The 20,817-nt window shown below is 42.7% G+C and overlaps 1 protein-coding gene across 2 annotated transcripts in view; it reads left to right on the top strand.

The window, feature by feature from the left end:
- Positions 1–459: 459 nt before the first annotated feature.
- The window catches only part of LOC141176226 (gastrula zinc finger protein XlCGF66.1-like), a 33,418-nt gene continuing 13,060 nt past the window's right edge, over positions 460–20,817 (top strand). For both annotated transcript variants that reach the window (XM_073660212.1, XM_073660211.1), the window contains exon 1: positions 460–543. The gene's annotated coding sequence lies outside the window, so the exon portion shown is untranslated. The remainder of the gene's footprint in view (positions 544–20,817) is intronic.

Here is a 20,817-nt window from a genome sequence, read left to right as displayed (position 1 = left end):
CCTCGTACACACGCGGCTCCGCTCCGTACACCTCGTACACACGCGGCTCTGCTCCGTACACCTCGTACACACACGGCTCCGCTCCGTACACCTCGTACACACGCGGCTCTGCTCCGTACACCTCGTACACACGCGGCTCTGCTCCGTACACCTCGTACACGCGCGGCTCTGCTCCGTACACCTCGTACACGCGCGGCTCTGCTCCGTACACCTCGTACACACACGGCTCCGCTCCATACACCTCGTACACGCGCGGCTCCGCTCCATACACCTCGTACACGCGCAGCTCCGCTCCGTACACCTCGTACACACGCGGCTCCGCTCCATACACCTCGTACACACGCGGCTCTGCTACATCCACACTGTAAACCCCTCCTGACCCCACACATAAACTTCCAGCACCATGACAACCAGCACAGCAGAGTCCTGCATCCACTGAGGCCCCTGATCATGTGACCCCTGACTCCTCCCCTCCTGTGACCTCATCACAGCTCCTGTGCGCACAGAGCAGCCATATATGTGGTGGCGGCTCTGCAGGTGGAGGTATGTGGAGACCCCCATTACTGGGCGCAGGGGGCATTAACCCCTTCAGCACCGAGACTCTTTTGGGGTCTTGTGTTGCCCCTTTATAAGAATCATAAGGTTTTTGTTCTGTTTCCTGTAATAGATACATACGACCCAACTATGGAGACTGGGAGGGAGGAAACGTATTGTTCTCATAGTACAGGACCCCTTTACTGCCCCCACAGTGTAATGCCCCCATTATACCCCTTATGCAGGATGTATGATGCCCCCACACAGTGTTATGCACCCATTATGCCCCTTATGCAGTATGTATGATGACCCCACACAGTGTAATTCCCCATTATGCCCCTTATGCAGTATGTATGATGCCCCCACACAGTGTTATGCCCCTTATGCAATATGTATGATGCCACCACACAGTGTAATGCCCCCATTATGCCCCTTATGCAGTATGTATGATGCCCCCACACAGTGTAATTTCCCCATTATGCACCTTATGCAGTATGTATGATGCCCCCACACAGTATAATGTTCCCCCAGTACCGCCTGAGGTCCTGCAGTTGGAATAAGTCCTGAGGTTTTACAGTTGGAATAATTCCTCTGGAAAATGGTTTTCCCTTTGCCTGCTCCCCTACATGTAGACCCTCGAGCATGTATACATTCATGTAGGGGAGCAGGCCTTACTAGATTTCGAGGCTTTGTACAGTAATATACCGCATGAGGATGGTATCAGAGGAGTAAGACATTTCTTGAAATCGAGATCAATAAGAGTGTAGCAGACATAATGAATTTATGGAGGATCTTCTAAAATTCACTCTTACTCATAACTTCTTTCTTTTTGACATGAATTACTTCCACCAGCTCAGGGGTACTGCGATGGGGAGCCTCTGTGCCCACTCGTATGCTAACCTATTCTCGGGCTGGTAGGAGGAAACCACAATATTCAGGGATGATCATAAGTGATGGCATTCATATATTGGGGCATGGTACAAATATATTGACGACTTTTTTATCATCTGGTCAGGGACGAGTGAACAATCTTGAAATTGTCAGGGAACGCAACATCAATACAGTGGGCCTGAGATTTACATCTAAATTTAATTAATACCAGTTGCCTTTCCTGGATGTACTAATCAAGAAAGAACTGGATGGGACCATATGGACTCTCATCTATCATAAACCTTCAAGCACTAATAAACTATTGAAGTGGGATAACCACCACGCCCATCCCCATAAAAAGAGGAATACCCAAGGACCAATTTTTATGGTTGAGAAGGTACTGCCATAAAGTCACAGATTTCAATATACAGGCAATAGACCTGAACACCAGATTGAGGGAAAAAGGATACTCATGGTACATTTTGGATTCCACATCATCGTTTGCAGAAAAATGGGAGAGACAGACACTCCTCCATACCTAACCAAGAGACCAAGAAAAAGATGGGATAACACGAGTAAGAAAAACTTATGACAATCAGAGTGACCATATCTTTAATATACTCAGAAAACTCTAGGATGTACTTGTGGCTGACCCGGACCTGAGGGTGCTGTGTGATCTACTCCCACAATAACTTTCAGAAAGGGTCGATTAATTAGGGACCATTTAGTGCATAGTTTCTACAAAAAACCTTCACCCAAGGGGACTTGGCTAGATAGAAGAATCTGCGGTTTCTTTAGATGTGGAGAATGTTGTACATTTAGTTGGATGAGACCATGTAAATCTTTCTTGAGTTCCTCCACTAGTAAGTGGGATTATTCAAACTGTAAAACCTCAGAACCACATGCACCTGCCCCCTAGATTATGTAGGCAAGACCAAGAGAGAGTCTAGGAGGAGGGTGGGGGAGCATTTGGGTGATATATGCCATCTTCGGGACACCCCATTAGCGAGACACATAAACAGTGTACATCGAGGTGAAACCGGAGACATCTCCTTTTGTATCATTGAGGTGGTTAAACCCAATGTGAGGGGAGGTGATCACAATACATGTATCCTCAAAAAAGAAAGTGAGTGGATTTTTAGACTGGATTCACTAGGCCCTAAGGGACTGAATGAACAAATTTTCTATGCCTGTTTTGTGGGAATACAGCCCCATTCTGGATTATATTTTTGGATTTTATACTCTACCCATTGCTACTCAGTTCCCTGTGAATGGGGTTCACATATTGTACTTCATCAAGATATCTGAGCTCCTATATCAGAATTATTTCTTATCAGTTATCTCCTACATATACTATTTCTTAAATAACAAGTGTGGTGATCCTTGTGTATCTCTAATTATGCAATAGGGGTCAAATATGACCATTTAGAAATATACTGTGGGCCATCATCCCATATTTTATGTAGTGATAAAGTAGATCTACATGCCTATTGCATGATGGGAGGATGTGCAACGCTTGTTTTTAATCTCCCATGATGATCTCAGAGAGAGGATTTTTCTGATGATGGAATGCAATCCAATACCATATGCGCTCCGGCGTGGAACGCAGACATTCGAGCATGCGCATTCGCAGACAATGTTCCAGTGTGTTATGCATAACTATGGGAATGCGCACTCACGGGTACCAGTGGGGCGGTGGCAATCAGTTTATCTGAACATGCACACTAGAGGATGGAGATTATTGGACTTCTAGCGCATGAGAAGTAGCGCAGGCGCAGTACATTATTGTAGAAAGACTCCATTCTATATATCCTATGACAATTCACCTCTAGGAATGGAAATGGGTCTCCTAGTCTGGGGAGGGATTTTGGATGATGTGGGATATTTATACATGGAGACCTGGCTATTAGGCACACTATGCTGAACATCATGAATTAACATCCTTGTATCAAGCCTCCTGATGAAGCTGTTGGGGAAACGCGTTGAGGCAGATTACTGAAACATTCTCTGAGTACCATACCCTTCCCTTTATACATACCTTGATACATATCTGGTTTCATGACTGCCCCATGGCTGATTAAAGGGAATCTGTCACCCCTGGGGCTTATCTGACCTTTAAAATGGGCATACAGATGATAGAAATGTGAATCTATACTTATACTTATGTCCAGATCCTGCGCCTGTGCGCTTTTTACGGTAGTGATGCACTTGTACTGTGTACAATGCTGTCATTTCACTGCAGGGATCTTGTGCCCAGGTGCCGGGAAGTCACAGTGACTTGCTTGCGCACAAGATCACTGCAGTAAAAAGTGAAATACGTGGGACTTGGACATGGTGACTGCACGTCATAGCAGGGCTGTGGAGTCGGAGCCCATTTTGGTGGAGTCGGTATAAAACTGTCTCACTAGTTCACCCCTTTACTGAACATGGAAAAAAAATTTTTAAAAAAAAACTAAGCAAAAAATGATTCTTTATCATCATACCGCCAAACAAAAATTGTGATAAAACGCGATCTTAAAAGACGAACTTAAATAAAAATGGTACCGCTGAAAACATCATCTTCTCCTGCAAAAAAACAAGCCGCCATACAGATCCATCAGCCAAAAAATAAAAAAGTTATAGCTCTCAGAATAAAGCAATACAAAAAATTTAATTTTTCTATAAAATAGTTTTTATTGTGTAAAAGCACCAAAACATAAAATAACAATATAAATATGGTACTGCTGTAAATGTACTGACGTTAAAAATGAAGCTACCTTATTAATTTTACCACACTCGGAATGGCATAAAAAAAAAAATTCCGGAATTGTTAGTTTTTGTTTATTCTGTCTCCCAAAAATCAGAATAGAAAGCGATCAAAAAAATGTCACGTGCCCTAAAATTGTACCAATAAAAATGTCAACTTGTACCCCAAAAAACTAGCTGTCACATGACTCTGTCGGCCAAAATATGGAAAAATTATAGCTCTCAAAATATGGCAATGCAAAAATTAGTCTTTGAAAAAAAAATGTTTTTTTAGTGTGTGACATCTGTCAATCATAAAAAACCCGATATGAGTCTGGCATCGCTGTAATCGCACCAACCCAAAGAATAAAGTCGTCTAATCACTTATACCACATGAGGAACAGCGTAAAAAAGAAACTATGGTTAGGGTTGTGCTAGTGTTAGGGTTAGGGTTAGAGTAAAGGTTGGGCTAGGGTTAGGGTTGTGTTAGAGTTAGGGTTGGGCTAGGGTTAGGGTTGTGCTAAGGTTACGGTTGGGCTAAGGTTAGGGTTGTGCTAGGGTTGGGTTTGTATTAAGATTGGGGTTAGGGTTGTGTTGGGGTTGGTATTTTTTCAAAAGTAAAGAAAAAAAATGACGATATGGCGACTAGTGTTGAGTACAAGTGCTCGCTACTTGAGTTTGCATCGGATGCTTGGGCATGCACCGAGTATCGCAGGTGCTCGAGTGACATGCTTGAGTCTCCACCCCATATATTTTGCAGCTGTTATACAGCCAAAAAAAACTTGGGGTGATTGTTTGCCATGCACGAGCGATAACCGCATGTTTTTTTTTGGGTGTCTAATAACAGTGAAAGATGCGGGGCGGGGACTCGAGCATGTCACTTGAGGACCCGCGATACTTGGTGCATGCCCGAGTACCCTATGCAAACTCAAGTAGCGAGCACTTGCGCTCAAGACTAATGACAACTTATTCAATATGATGACCTAATGTTATCAAAATTCTGTGTCGTACGTCTGGGTTCAAAATGTTCACTATACCCCTTGATAAAATCCTTGAATGGTGTAGTTTCTAAAATGGGGTCACTTGTGGGGGGTTTCTACTGTTTAGGCACATCAGGGGCTCCTCAAATGCAACATGGCGTCCGCTAATTATTCAAGCAAATTTTACATTCAAAAAGTGAAATGGTGCTCCTTCTCTTCCGAACCCTGCCGTGCGTCCAAACAGTGGTTTTCTCCCACATATGGGGTATCTGCTTACTCAGGAGAAATTGCACAACAAACTGCATGGTGCAATTTATCCTGCTTCCCTTATGAAAATGCAAGATTGGAGGCTGAAAAACATTTTTGTTGGAAAAATGTGAACATTTTATTTTTATGGCTCAATAAACTTCTGTAAAGCACCTGTGGGTTCAGGGTGCTCACCACACATCTAGATAAGTTCCCTGAGGGAAGCACAAAGGACGAAAAAAACACAGAGATCAAGAATCCAAAGTAAGCCATCAAAATCTTAATTTTATTGGGTCAAGTTGTAACATATCAGGGTGGGAGAAAAAAGGACACAATTCCAGGTGGCAATCCGGAAAAAAAATCACTTATACACAAAAGTATAAGTTTGCAGGAAGCACCATAGCATGAAAACTCAGAAAAATGCACAGACACAAAATATATATGTATGATATGTACCAGCCGCAGATGATAAAGTACAAGTGAATAAATAAATAAGTATAAAAAGGCACCCCAAAAGAGTGGAATAAAGTGCTAGTGATTGAATGCCTAAAATGGGATATACAATATATATTCGATAAATGTCCCATATAGGTAGGTAGAAATACTTATAATTAGATCCCTATATGGAATATATATAGAGGGTGAAAAGGCCACTGTGTCTATCAAAATACTGATACTTACTGTGTTTTACCGAGGACCATTCCTCTTTCCATGCGCACATTCTGTGGTAGTGGGGAATTTTCCTTATATTTATTTATGTGAATTATCTTATACACTGCCCAAACACACTCAAATAACACATCCTAGATCTGAATGAATGAATGAAATATTCTCATTGAATACTTTGTTCTGTACAAAGTTGAATGTGCTGACAACAAAATCACATAAAAATCATCAATGTAAATCAAATTTATTAACCAATGGAGGCCTGGATTTGGAGTCACTCCCAAAATTAAAGTGGAAAAACACACTACAGGCTGATCCAACTTTGATGTAATGTCCTTTAAACAAGTCAAAATGAGGCTCAGTATTGTGTGTGGCCTCCACGTGCCTGTATGACCTCCCTACAACACCTGGGCATGCTCCTGATGAGGTTGCGGATGGTCTCCTGTGGGATTTCCTAGACCTGGACTAAAGCATCTGCCAACTCCTGGACAGTCTGTGGTGCAACGTGACGGTGGATGGAGCGAGACATGATGTTCCAGATGTGCTCAATCGGATTCAGGTCTGGGGAACGGACGGGCCAGTCCATAGCTTCAATGGCTTCATCTTGCAGGAACTGCTGACACATTCCAGCCACATGAGGTTTGGCATTGTCCTGCATTAGGAGGAACCCAGGGCCAACCGCACCAGCATATGGTCTCACAAGGGGTCTGAGGATCTCATCTCGACTACCTAATGGCAGTCAGGCTAACTCTGGCGAGCACATGGAGGGCTGTGCGGCCCTCAAAAGAAATGCCACCCCGCACTATTACTGACCCACTGCCAAGCCTGTCATGCTGAAGGATGTTGCAGGCAGCACATCGCTCTCCACGGCGTCTCCAGACTCTGTCATGTCTGTCACATGTGCTCAGTGTGAACCTGCTTTCATCTGTGAAGAGCACAGGATGCCAGTGGTGACTTTGCCAATCCTGGTGTTCTGTGGCAAATGCCAAGCGTCCTGCACGGTGTTGGGCTGTGAGCACAACCCCTATCTGTGGATGTCGGGCCCTCATACCACCCTCATGGAGTCGGTTTCTAACCGTTTGTGCAGACACATGCACATTTGTGGCCTGCTGGAGGTCATTTTGCAGGGCTCTGGCAGTGCTCCTCCTGTTCCTCCTTGCACAAAGGCGGAGGTAGCGTTCCTGCTGCTGGGTTGTTTCCCTCCTACGGCCTCCTCCATGTCTCCTGGTGTACTGGCCTGTCTCCTGATAGCGCCTCCAGCCTCTGGACACTACGCTGACAGACACAGCAAACCTTCTTGCCACAGCTTGCATTGATGTGCTGTCCTGGATGAGCTGCACTACCTGAGCAACTTCTGTGGGTTGGAGAGTCCATCTCGTGCTACCGCGAGTGTGAAAGCACAACCAACATTCAAAAGTGACCAAAACATCAGCCATAAAGCATTGGTACTGAGATGTGGTCTGTGGTCCCCACCTGCAGAACCACTCCTTTATTGAGTGTGTCTTGATAATTACCAATAATTATCATCTATTGTCTATTCTACACTGTGTTCCAAATTAGTATGCAAATAATATTTTCTCAGATTTTCCCAAATTACCTATATGAATTGCAGTCATTGTAATTTTCCAGTCAAATAACTATTCGAGAACAATTGAAAGGTTTTTGTACAAACTGCCTATGATAACAGTATATTTTTAAAAAAATAAAAAACTCAAACTGCACTCAAAATGCATGTTCCAAATTATTATGCACAGCAGAGTTTTCAACCTTTTCATTTTAATAAAGAACAAAAAAATGGTCATTTTTGAAATTATAAGCATTAGCAGGTTATTACAAACTGAAATCAAACAGTTTTCAGCTCAAAACTTTATTCTAGGTGATGTTACATTTTCACATAGGACCCCTTGTTCGAAAGGAGCTTCTGAACTCTCTCGTCCATTGAATTTGTCAGGTTTTGGATGGTTTCTGCTTCAATTGTTTTGCATGAGGACAGAATACCCTCCCAGAGCTGTTGCTTAGATGTGAGCTGCCTCCCGCCATCATAGACACTCCTTTTGATGATGCTCCAGAGGTTCTCAATGGGGTAGAGGTCAGGGGAGCATGGGTGCCACACCATAAGTTTGCCCCCTTTTAGGCCCACAGCAGCCAGAGATGCAGATGTGTTATGTGCAGCATTTGCTGATGCTGGCCTGGCAGGTGATGCAAATGGCCTTTTTGGGGTTATCGGCAGAGTCTTTAAAAAACAACCAGACTCGGGAAGACCTAACAGTTGTACTGGCAACTTCCTTTGTGTTGGTGTTATGGGGAACGGTTGCCTGCTTCTGTCTGCGGCCACCACACTGCTTCTTCTTGCCTGTTGGGGTACTCTGCCTCCCCCCCCTCCCTGTGTGCTGCTGGCCTCGCTCTGCATGTACTCCTACCAGGTTGAGTCATTTACTAATTCATCCACAGCCTCCTCTTCCACTTCCGCACCCTGGTCCTCCTCCTGACTTTCTGACAAATGTGTCTCATCATCGTCCACCTCTTGTGACATTTTCCCACCGTCGCCTTTTGTGTGACTGTGGCTGTTCAAATATTTGGGCATCGCTACATGCGATCTCCTCTTGCCTTTAAGTCCTCTGTATCTGTGTGGATAAAGTCCTCTGTATCTGTGTGGATAAAGTCCTCTGTATCTGTGTGGATACAGTCCTCTGTATCTGTGTGGATAAAGTCCTCTGTATCTGTGTGAATAAAGTCCTTTGTATCTGTGTGAATACAGTCCTCTGTATCTCTGTGGATAAAGTCCTCTGTATCTTTGTGGATACAGCCCTCTGTATCTGTGTGGATACAGTCCTCTGTATCTGTGTGGATACAGTCCTCTGTATCTGTGTGGATACAGTCCTCTGTATCTGTGTGGATACAGTCCTCTGTATCTGTGTGGATAAAGTCCTCTGTATCTTTGTGGATACAGTCCTCTGTATCTGTGTGGATAAAGTCCTCTGTATCTGTGTGGATAAAGTCCTCTGTATCTGTGTGGATACAGTCCTCTGTATCTGTGTGGATAAAGTCCTCTGTATCTGTGTGAATAAAGTCCTCTGTATCTGTGTGGATACAGTCCTTTGTATCTGTGTGGATACAGTCCTCTGTATCTGTGTGGATAAAGTCCTCTGTATCTGTGTGAATAAAGTCCTTTGTATCTGTGTGAATACAGTCCTCTGTATCTCTGTGGATAAAGTCCTCTGTATCTGTGTGGATACAGTCCTCTGTATCTTTGTGGATAAAGTCCTCTGTATCTGTGTGGATACAGTCCTCTGTATCTGTGTGAATAAAGTCCTCTGTATCTGTGTGGATACAGTCCTCTGTATCTGTGTGGATAAAGTCCTCTGTATCTGTGTGGATACAGTCCTCTGTATCTGTGTGGATAAAGTCCTCTGTATTGTGTGGATAAAGTCCTCTGTATCTGTGTGGATAAAGTCCTCTGTATCTGTGTGGATACAGCCCTCTGTGTCTGTGTGGATAAAGTCCTCTGTATCTGTGTGGATAAAGTCCTCTGTATCTGTGTGGATAAAGTCCTCTGTATCTGTGTGGATACAGTCCTCTGTATCTGTGTGGATACAGTCCTCTGTATCTGTGTGGATACAGTCCTCTATATCTGTGTGAATAAAGTCCTCTGTATCTGTGTGGATACAGCCCTCTGTATCTGTGTGGATACAGTCCTCTGTATCTGTGTGGATACAGTCCTCTGTGTCTGTGTGGATACAGTCCTCTGTATCTGTGTGGATACAGTCCTCTGTGTCTGTGTGGATACAGTCCTCTGTATCTGTGTGGATACTGTCCTCTGTATCTGTGTGGATACAGTCCTCTGTATCTGTGTGGATACAGTCCTCTATATCTGTGTGAATAAAGTCCTCTGTATCTGTGTGGATACAGCCCTCTGTATCTGTGTGGATACAGCCCTCTGTATCTGTGTGGATACAGTCCTCTGTATCTGTGTGGATACAGTCCTCTGTATCTGTGTGGATACAGTCCTCTGTATCTGTGTGGATAAAGTCCTCTGTATCTGTGTGAATAAAGTCCTCTGTATCTGTGTGGATACAGTCCTTTGTATCTGTGTGGATACAGTCCTCTGTATCTGTGTGAATACAGTCCTTTGTATCTGTGTGAATACAGTCCTCTGTATCTCTGTGGATAAAGTCCTCTGTATCTTTGTGGATACAGCCCTCTGTATCTGTGTGGATACAGTCCTCTGTATCTGTGTGGATACAGTCCTCTGTATCTGTGTGGATAAAGTCCTCTGTATCTGTGTGGATAAAGTCCTCTGTATCTTTGTGGATACAGTCCTCTGTATCTGTGTGGATACAGTCCTCTGTATCTGTGTGGATACAGTCCTCTGTATCTGTGTGGATACAGTCCTCTGTATCTGTGTGGATAAAGTCCTCTGTATCTGTGTGAATAAAGTCCTCTGTATCTGTGTGGATACAGTCCTTTGTATCTGTGTGGATACAGTCCTCTGTATCTGTGTGGATAAAGTCCTCTGTATCTGTGTGAATAAAGTCCTTTGTATCTGTGTGAATACAGTCCTCTGTATCTCTGTGGATAAAGTCCTCTGTATCTTTGTGGATAAAGTCCTCTGTATCTGTGTGGATACAGTCCTCTGTATCTGTGTGGATACAGTCCTCTGTATCTGTGTGAATAAAGTCCTCTGTATCTGTGTGGATACAGTCCTCTGTATCTGTGTGGATAAAGTCCTCTGTATCTGTGTGGATACAGTCCTCTGTATCTGTGTGGATAAAGTCCTCTGTATTGTGTGGATAAAGTCCTCTGTATCTGTGTGGATAAAGTCCTCTGTATCTGTGTGGATACAGCCCTCTGTGTCTGTGTGGATAAAGTCCTCTGTATCTGTGTGAATAAAGTCCTCTGTATCTTTGTGGATACCATCCTCTGTATCTGTGTGGATACAGTCCTCTGTAACTGTGTGGATACAGTCCTCTGTATCTGTGTGGATACAGTCCTCTGTATCTGTGTGGATAAAGTCCTCTGTATCTTTGTGGATACAGTCCTCTGTATCTGTGTGGATACAGTCCTCTGTATCTGTGTGAATAATGTCCTCTGTATCTGTGTGGATACAGTCCTTTGTATCTGTGTGGATACAGTCCTCTGTATCTGTGTGGATAAAGTCCTCTGTATCTTTGTGGATAAAGTCCTCTGTATCTGTGTGGATACAGTCCTCTGTATCTTTGTGGATAAAGTCCTCTGTATCTGTGTGAATAATGTCCTCTGTATCTGTGTGGATACAGTCCTCTGTATCTGTGTGGATACAGTCCTCTGTATCTGTGTGGATACAGTCCTCTGTATCTGTGTGGATAAAGTCCTCTGTATCTGTGTGGATACAGTCCTCTGTATCTGTGTGGATACAGCCCTCTGTATCTGTGTGGATACAGTCCTCTGTATCTGTGTGGATACAGTCCTCTGTATCTGTGTGGATACAGTCCTCTGTATCTGTGTGGATACAGTCCTCTGTATCTGTGTGGATAAAGTCCTCTGTATCTTTGTGGATACAGTCCTCTGTATCTGTGTGGATAAAGTCCTCTGTATCTGTGTGGATAAAGTCCTCTGTATCTGTGTGGATACAGTCCTCTGTATCTGTGTGGATAAAGTCCTCTGTATCTGTGTGAATAAAGTCCTCTGTATCTGTGTGGATACAGTCCTTTGTATCTGTGTGGATACAGTCCTCTGTATCTGTGTGGATAAAGTCCTCTGTATCTGTGTGAATAAAGTCCTTTGTATCTGTGTGAATACAGTCCTCTGTATCTCTGTGGATAAAGTCCTCTGTATCTGTGTGGATACAGTCCTCTGTATCTTTGTGGATAAAGTCCTCTGTATCTGTGTGGATACAGTCCTCTGTATCTGTGTGAATAAAGTCCTCTGTATCTGTGTGGATACAGTCCTCTGTATCTGTGTGGATAAAGTCCTCTGTATCTGTGTGGATACAGTCCTCTGTATCTGTGTGGATAAAGTCCTCTGTATTGTGTGGATAAAGTCCTCTGTATCTGTGTGGATAAAGTCCTCTGTATCTGTGTGGATACAGCCCTCTGTGTCTGTGTGGATAAAGTCCTCTGTATCTGTGTGAATAAAGTCCTCTGTATCTGTGTGGATAAAGTCCTCTGTATCTGTGTGGATACAGTCCTCTGTATCTGTGTGGATACAGTCCTCTGTATCTGTGTGGATACAGTCCTCTATATCTGTGTGAATAAAGTCCTCTGTATCTGTGTGGATACAGCCCTCTGTATCTGTGTGGATACAGTCCTCTGTATCTGTGTGGATACAGTCCTCTGTGTCTGTGTGGATACAGTCCTCTGTATCTGTGTGGATACAGTCCTCTGTGTCTGTGTGGATACAGTCCTCTGTATCTGTGTGGATACTGTCCTCTGTATCTGTGTGGATACAGTCCTCTGTATCTGTGTGGATACAGTCCTCTATATCTGTGTGAATAAAGTCCTCTGTATCTGTGTGGATACAGCCCTCTGTATCTGTGTGGATACAGCCCTCTGTATCTGTGTGGATACAGTCCTCTGTATCTGTGTGGATACAGTCCTCTGTATCTGTGTGGATACAGTCCTCTGTATCTGTGTGGATAAAGTCCTCTGTATCTGTGTGAATAAAGTCCTCTGTATCTGTGTGGATACAGTCCTTTGTATCTGTGTGGATACAGTCCTCTGTATCTGTGTGAATACAGTCCTTTGTATCTGTGTGAATACAGTCCTCTGTATCTCTGTGGATAAAGTCCTCTGTATCTTTGTGGATACAGCCCTCTGTATCTGTGTGGATACAGTCCTCTGTATCTGTGTGGATACAGTCCTCTGTATCTGTGTGGATAAAGTCCTCTGTATCTGTGTGGATAAAGTCCTCTGTATCTTTGTGGATACAGTCCTCTGTATCTGTGTGGATACAGTCCTCTGTATCTGTGTGGATACAGTCCTCTGTATCTGTGTGGATACAGTCCTCTGTATCTGTGTGGATAAAGTCCTCTGTATCTGTGTGAATAAAGTCCTCTGTATCTGTGTGGATACAGTCCTTTGTATCTGTGTGGATACAGTCCTCTGTATCTGTGTGGATAAAGTCCTCTGTATCTGTGTGAATAAAGTCCTTTGTATCTGTGTGAATACAGTCCTCTGTATCTCTGTGGATAAAGTCCTCTGTATCTTTGTGGATAAAGTCCTCTGTATCTGTGTGGATACAGTCCTCTGTATCTGTGTGGATACAGTCCTCTGTATCTGTGTGAATAAAGTCCTCTGTATCTGTGTGGATACAGTCCTCTGTATCTGTGTGGATAAAGTCCTCTGTATCTGTGTGGATACAGTCCTCTGTATCTGTGTGGATAAAGTCCTCTGTATTGTGTGGATAAAGTCCTCTGTATCTGTGTGGATAAAGTCCTCTGTATCTGTGTGGATACAGCCCTCTGTGTCTGTGTGGATAAAGTCCTCTGTATCTGTGTGAATAAAGTCCTCTGTATCTTTGTGGATACCATCCTCTGTATCTGTGTGGATACAGTCCTCTGTAACTGTGTGGATACAGTCCTCTGTATCTGTGTGGATACAGTCCTCTGTATCTGTGTGGATAAAGTCCTCTGTATCTTTGTGGATACAGTCCTCTGTATCTGTGTGGATACAGTCCTCTGTATCTGTGTGAATAATGTCCTCTGTATCTGTGTGGATACAGTCCTTTGTATCTGTGTGGATACAGTCCTCTGTATCTGTGTGGATAAAGTCCTCTGTATCTTTGTGGATAAAGTCCTCTGTATCTGTGTGGATACAGTCCTCTGTATCTTTGTGGATAAAGTCCTCTGTATCTGTGTGAATAATGTCCTCTGTATCTGTGTGGATACAGTCCTCTGTATCTGTGTGGATACAGTCCTCTGTATCTGTGTGGATACAGTCCTCTGTATCTGTGTGGATAAAGTCCTCTGTATCTGTGTGGATACAGTCCTCTGTATCTGTGTGGATACAGTCCTCTGTATCTGTGTGGATACAGTCCTCTGTATCTGTGTGGATACAGTCCTCTCCTCTCTACATTCTGTGAATAAGTCAATTAGACCAAGGGTTACATGTGCAAGAGACACATGCACATCGCGCAAAGTAAGTAGTATTATAACTCCATTACCTTGGGCCATGCTGGGAAGGTTAGTGGCGGCGTGGAAGAAGTTCTGGGGATATGTATCTGCTACCCATTTTTAGACTATAGTCCATCACTATATCTTTAAATCTTTATCATTGGATTGTACACTGTCTATAGGGAGAGCTATCATATGATATATCACTCCAGTGCCCATTGATGGAATACTTTCTCTGTGACCTCCTGATGAAGGGACGTCTGTTTGGGTGTATTTTTGGATTTTTATATTAATAGCCATGAGACATATACATATGTCATCGCGGACTTTCTTTAATTAATTTTCTTATATTTTGTGGCTGGCTGAAAAGGTTAACAATCATTATTTATTGATTGTTACATAGGGGATATAAGTCTCTTTGCAGGGTTCTTCCATGCTACCCTGTTTTTCTTCTCTAGCTGCCCTCCCCCTCCCTGTAACTCCTCCCCCATCATTTACTTATTCATATTTGAGAGTAATTAATTTTTTGTATAATCAATATTTTTCAATAAAGTTAATATTTTTACGATTAAATCCCATTTGGTGTTGTTTTGGAGATAACCTATAGGTATATGGAGGGATTTGTAACCCAACTCAGTGGTCCTCCTTTTTGTACATAAACAGCATGAGACCCCCATAGCCTCCCCATGTTCAGCATGAGTTCCCTATAGCCTGCCCATGTCCAGAATGAGACCCCCACAGCCTCCCTATATACAGTATGAACCCCCATAGCTTCCCCATGTCCAGCATGAGACCCCCATAGCCTCCCCATGTCCTGCATGAGATCCCTATAGCATTCCCATGTTCAGCATGAGACCCCCATAGCCTCCCCATATCCAGCATGAGATCCCCATAGCCTCTGTATTTCCAGCATGAGACCCCCATAGCCTCCCCATGTCTAGCACGAGACCCCCATAGCCTCTGCATTTCCAGCATGAGTCCCCCATAGCCTCCCCATGTCCAGAATGAAACCCCCATAGCCTCCCTATATACAGTATGAACCCCTCATAACTTCCCCATGTCCAGCATGAGACCCCCATAGCCTCTCCATGTCCAGTATGAGACCCCCATAGCATCCCCAAGTCCAGCATGAGACCCCCCATAGCCTTCCCATGTCCAGCACGAGATCCCCATAGCCTCCCCATGTCCAACATGAGATCCCCATATCCTCCCCATGTCCAGAATGAAACCCCCATAGCCTCCCTATATACTGTATGAACCCCTCATAACTTCCCCATGTCCAGCATGAGACCCCCATAGCCTCTCCATGTCCAGTATGAGACCCCCATAGCCTTCTCATGTCAAGCACGAGACCCCCATAGCCTTCCCATGTTCAGCATGAGACCCCCAAAGCCTTCCCATGTCCAGCACGAGACCCCATAGCCTCACCTTGTCCAGCATGAGACCCCCATATCCTCCCCATGTCCAGCGCTCTGCTCTTGTCTCCGATGCATTAACTCTCCACAATGCACAGCTGACGCGATGAAATGACATCATCACATCAGCTGTTTCTCATGCTGATCGGTGGAAGAAGGGGCTGGCGGCCCCTCCTCCACCAGTGCATTCACCGCGGATGGAGATTCACCGCGGATGGAGTCGGCGGTTGGGTGGAATAGGGCACGGTGCGGCCCGTGGACCACTGTTATCAGCCCCTATGCTGTCTTGGACCAGAAGGGAACAGCCAGAGGGCCGAGTGAGGCCCGGGGCCCACACTTTGCCCAGGTCTGCATTATAATATTAACCTGCAGGTAATTGATAGATAGATAATTGATTGAGATATAATAGATAAATAGAGATATAGATAATATGGGATAGATAGAAAGATAGATAATAGATAGATAATACATATATGATAAATACATGGATGATAGACAGATGATAAATAGATAGATTTAGATAATAGATATATGATAGGTAATAGATAGATGATAAATAGATAGATGATATATAATAGATAGATGATAGATTATAGATAGATAGATAATACATATACAGTGCCTACAAGTAGTATTCAACCCCCTGCAGATTTAGCTGGTTTGATAAGATGCAAATAAGTTAGAGCCTTCAAACTGCAAACGAGAGTAGGATTTATGAACAGAAGCATAAATCTTACAAACCAAAAAGTTATGTTGCTCAGTTGAATTTTAATAAATTTTAAACATAAAAGTGTGGGTCAATTATTATACAACCCCTATGTTTAATATTTTGTGGAATAACCCTTGTTTGCAATTACAGCTAATAATCGTCTTTTATAAGACCTGATCAGGCCGGCACAGGTCTGTGGAGTTATCTTGGCCCACTCCTCCATGCAGATCTTCTCCAAGTTATCTAGGTTCTTTGGGTGTCTCATGTGGACTTTATTCTTGAGCTCCTTCCACAAGATTTCAATTGGGTTAAGGTCAGGAGACTGACTAGGCCACTCCAACACCTTGACTTTTTCCCTCTTGAACCAGGCCTTGGTTTTCTTGGCTGTGTGCTTTGGGTCATTGTCTTGTTGGAAGATGAAATTACGACCCATCTTAAGATCCTTGATGGAGGAGTGGAGGTTCTTGGCCAAAATCTCCAGGTAGGCCGTGCTATCCATCTTCCCATGGATGCGGAGCAGATGGCCAGGCCCCTTGGCTGAGAAACAGCCCCACTGCATGATGCTGCCACCACCATGCTTGACTGTAGGGATGGTATTCTTGGGGTCGTATGCAGTGCCACCCAGTCTCCAAACGTCACGTGTGTGGATGGCACCAAAGATCTCGATCTTGGTCTCATCAGACCATAGAACCTTGAACCAGTCTGTCTCAGAGTCCTCCAAGTGATCATGAGCAAACTGTAGACGAGCCTTGACATGACGCTTTGAAAGTAAAGGTACCTTACGGGCTCGTCTGGAACGGAGACCATTGCGGTGGAGTACGTTACTTATGGTATTGACTGAAACCAATGTCCCCACTGCCATGAGATCTTCCCGGAGCTCCTTCCTTGTTGTCCTTTGGTTAGCCTTGACTCTTCGGACAAGCCTGGCCTCGGCACGGGAGGAGACTTTCAAAGGCTGTCCAGGCCGTGGAAGGCTAACAGTAGTTCCATAAGCCTTCCACTTACGGATGATGCTCCCAACAGTGGAGACAGGTAAGCCCAACTCCTTGGAAAGGGTTTTGTACCCCTTGCCAGCCTTGTGACCCTCCACGATCTTGTCTCTGATGGCCTTGGAATGCTCCTTTGTCATTCCCATGTTGACCATGTCTGAGTGCTGTTCACAAGTTTGGGGAGGGTCTTAAATAGTCAGAAAAGGCTGGCAAAAGAGATCTTTAATCCACATAGAATCATAGAATCATAGAATGGTAGAGTTGGAAGGGACCTCCTGGGTCATCTGGTCCAACTCCCTGCTCAAAGCAGGATTCACTAGATCATCTCAGACAGATGTCTGTCCAGCCTCTGTTTGAAGACGTCCATTGAAGGGGAACTCACCACCTCTCGTGGCAGCCTGTTCCACTCATTAATCACCCTAACTGTCAAAAAGTTTTTTCTAATATCTAATCTGTGTCTCCTCCCATTTAGTTTCATCCCATTGCTTCTAGTCTTTCCTTGTGCAAATGAGAATAAAGATGATCCTTCTACAATGTGACAGCCCTTGACATATTTGTAGACAGCTATTAAGTCTCCTCTCAGTCTTCTTTTTTGCAAGCTAAACATTCCCAAATCCTGCAACCGTTCCTCATAGGACATGGTTTGCAGACCAGTCACCATTCTGGTCGCTCTTCTCTGAACTTGCTCCAGTTTGTCTATGTCTTTTTTAAAATGTGGTGCCCAAAACTGTACACAGTATTCCAGATGAGGTCTGACCAAAGAGGTGTAAAGACCGATAATGACTTCACGTGATCTAGACTGTATGCTTCTGTTAATACATCCCAGAATTGTATTTGCCTTTTTTGCTGCTGCATCACACTGTTGACTCATGTTCAGTCTATGATCTATTAGTATACCTAAGTCTTTTTCACATGTACTGTTGCTTAGCTCTATTCCTCCCATTCTGTATATGCTTTTTTCATTTTTATTGCCCAGATGTAGTACTTTGCATTTTTCCCTGTTAAAAACCATTCTGTTGGTTGCTGCCCACTGCTCCAGTTTATTTAGGTCTTTTTGAATCCTCTCTCTCTCTTCCCTAGTATTAGCTATCCCTCCTATCTTTGTGTCATCAGCAAATTTAATCAGTTTACCCTCAATTCCTTCATCTAAATCATTGATAAAGATGTTGAACAATACAGGTCCCAGGACGGAGCCCTGTGGTACCCCACTTGAGACATTCATCCAGCTGGATGTGAAGCCATTTACAACCACCCTTTGAGTCCGATCACTAAGCCAGTTATGAATCCACCTAACAGTTGCCTGGTCCATTGCATACTTGGTCATTTTTTCAATAAGGATGGTGTGAGATACTTTGTCAAATGCTTTGCTGAAGTCAAGATATACTATATCTACAGCATTTCCCTGATCCACCCAGTCAGTGATTCTGTCATAGAAGGAAATTAAGTTAGTCTGACATGACTTGTTAGTTACAAACCCATGCTGACTCTGGTTAATCACTTCATTCTTATCCATGTACTTACATACATGTTGTTTAATAATTTGTTCAAAGATCTTTCCTGGTATAGAAGTCAGACTCACCGGCCTATAGTACCCTGGGTCCACCTTCTTCCCCTTTTTGAAGATAGGAACAACATTTGCTCTTCTCCAGTCTTCTGGGACTTCTCCTGTTCTCCAAGAATTTTCAAAGATTATGGAGAGTGGTTCTAAAATTTCTTCTACGATCTCCTTCAGTACTCTGGGGTGTAATTCATCTGGACCTTCACACATGTGAAGCTCATTATTCTTGGTGCCTGAACTACTTCTTACTACTTTAGGGGGACCAAACAGAATTCTTGTGGTTTGAGGGGTTGAATAATAAATGACACTCTGAATTAACTTTTAACGTTTAAAAAAAAAAAAATTTGCTGCAGTGCATTTCCCACTTCCAGGCTGATCTACAGTACAAATGTCACAATGCCAAGTTAATTCCGCATGTGTCAACCAGCTAAATCTGCAGGGGGTTGAATACTACTTGTAGGCACTGTATATATATATATATATATATATATATATATATACATATATATATATATATATATATATATATATGTGGGGTCCAATAATGAGCATGACATTTTGGAATCCATAAATAAAAAACCTTTATTACAAAATGGTTACAATGGCACAACAAGCACAAGAATGCCCACATTCAGAATGGTAAATCAAGAACTAGTACATCAAATACCAAATATGCATAAAAACAATATCTATACAACGAATGAGAAAAATAGAGGCGAGGACCGCCAACCCATATGTAATATAATGACCTATCATTACAACATCATAGCGAAAGATATGAACAAATATTATGTGTAGATGAAAGGAGGCGCCAATTAAGATGCACACTATCTAGTGCAATGTGCCCACCAGTTATACAAGAAATATATAATATAACAATAACATATAATGTAAAGCATGTGCTGGTGTTAGAGGACATGCACACCAGACGGACACAGAAAATAATGTTGCTATGTTGCTGAATGTAAAAGCACCTAAAGAGGGGCCACCACAAATGTAAAGGGGAGTAGTTGTAAAGGTCTCATAATGGGAGAAAAAGGAAGTAAAGCGGCATAATATACCTGATAGGCAGTCCAGGAACTGAATGTGGAGCGCTCCCCGACGCGCGTTTCGGACGCAAAGTCCTTCGTCAGGGGGTAATGATAGGTCATTATATTACATATGGGTTGGCGGTCCTCGCCTCTATTTTTCTCATTCATTGTATAGATATTGTTTTTATGCATATTTGGTATTTGATATACTGGTTCTTGATTTACCATTCTGAATGTGGGCATTCTTGTGCTTGTTGTGCCATTGTAACCATTTTTGTAATAAAGGTTTTTTATTTATGGATTCCAAAATGTCATGCTCATTATTGGACCCCACGTTCGGTGATTCTCTCGGTTGCTGTGTGTTTTAACCGAATGGTCTGCCATTCATATTGCATGTCCATATAGCACACAACTTGTGATACTATGGGTATTTTACACTGACCAACTGGTCCTTGCTGAAAAACCCTTATATATATGTGGCTATATCCTTGGTGTCTTTTGCATATATATATATATATATATATATATATATATATATATATATATATATATATATATATATATATATATGTAGATATATATGTGTAGATATATGATAGATAGATAGATAGATAATACATATATTATATATATGGATAGATAGATAATAGATAGAAAATAGATATATAATATATAGATGATAGATAATAGATAGATAATAGATATATGATAAATACATAGATGATAGATAATAGAGAGATGATAGATAGATGATAGATTATAGATAGATATATGGATAGATAGATGATAGATGATAAATAGATGATAGATAATTGATAGATAGAGAATAGATAGATGATATAGATAGATAATAGATAGATAATAGATACATAAATAATATGATAGATATTAGATAGATAATAGATAGATAGATAATAGATGGATGATAGATAATAGATAGATAATAGGTAAATGGATAGATAATAAATAGTTAAATAGATGATAGAGATATAGATAATAGATAGAT

Source organism: Phyllobates terribilis, unplaced genomic scaffold (genome assembly GCF_046119375.1).
Source record: "Phyllobates terribilis strain yellow unplaced genomic scaffold, ASM4611937v1 Scaffold_17__1_contigs__length_24005725, whole genome shotgun sequence".
Classification (NCBI taxonomy): Eukaryota; Metazoa; Chordata; class Amphibia; order Anura; family Dendrobatidae; genus Phyllobates; species Phyllobates terribilis.
Note: the sequence above shows the minus strand (reverse complement) of the source record. Positions and strands in the feature narration are given on the sequence as shown.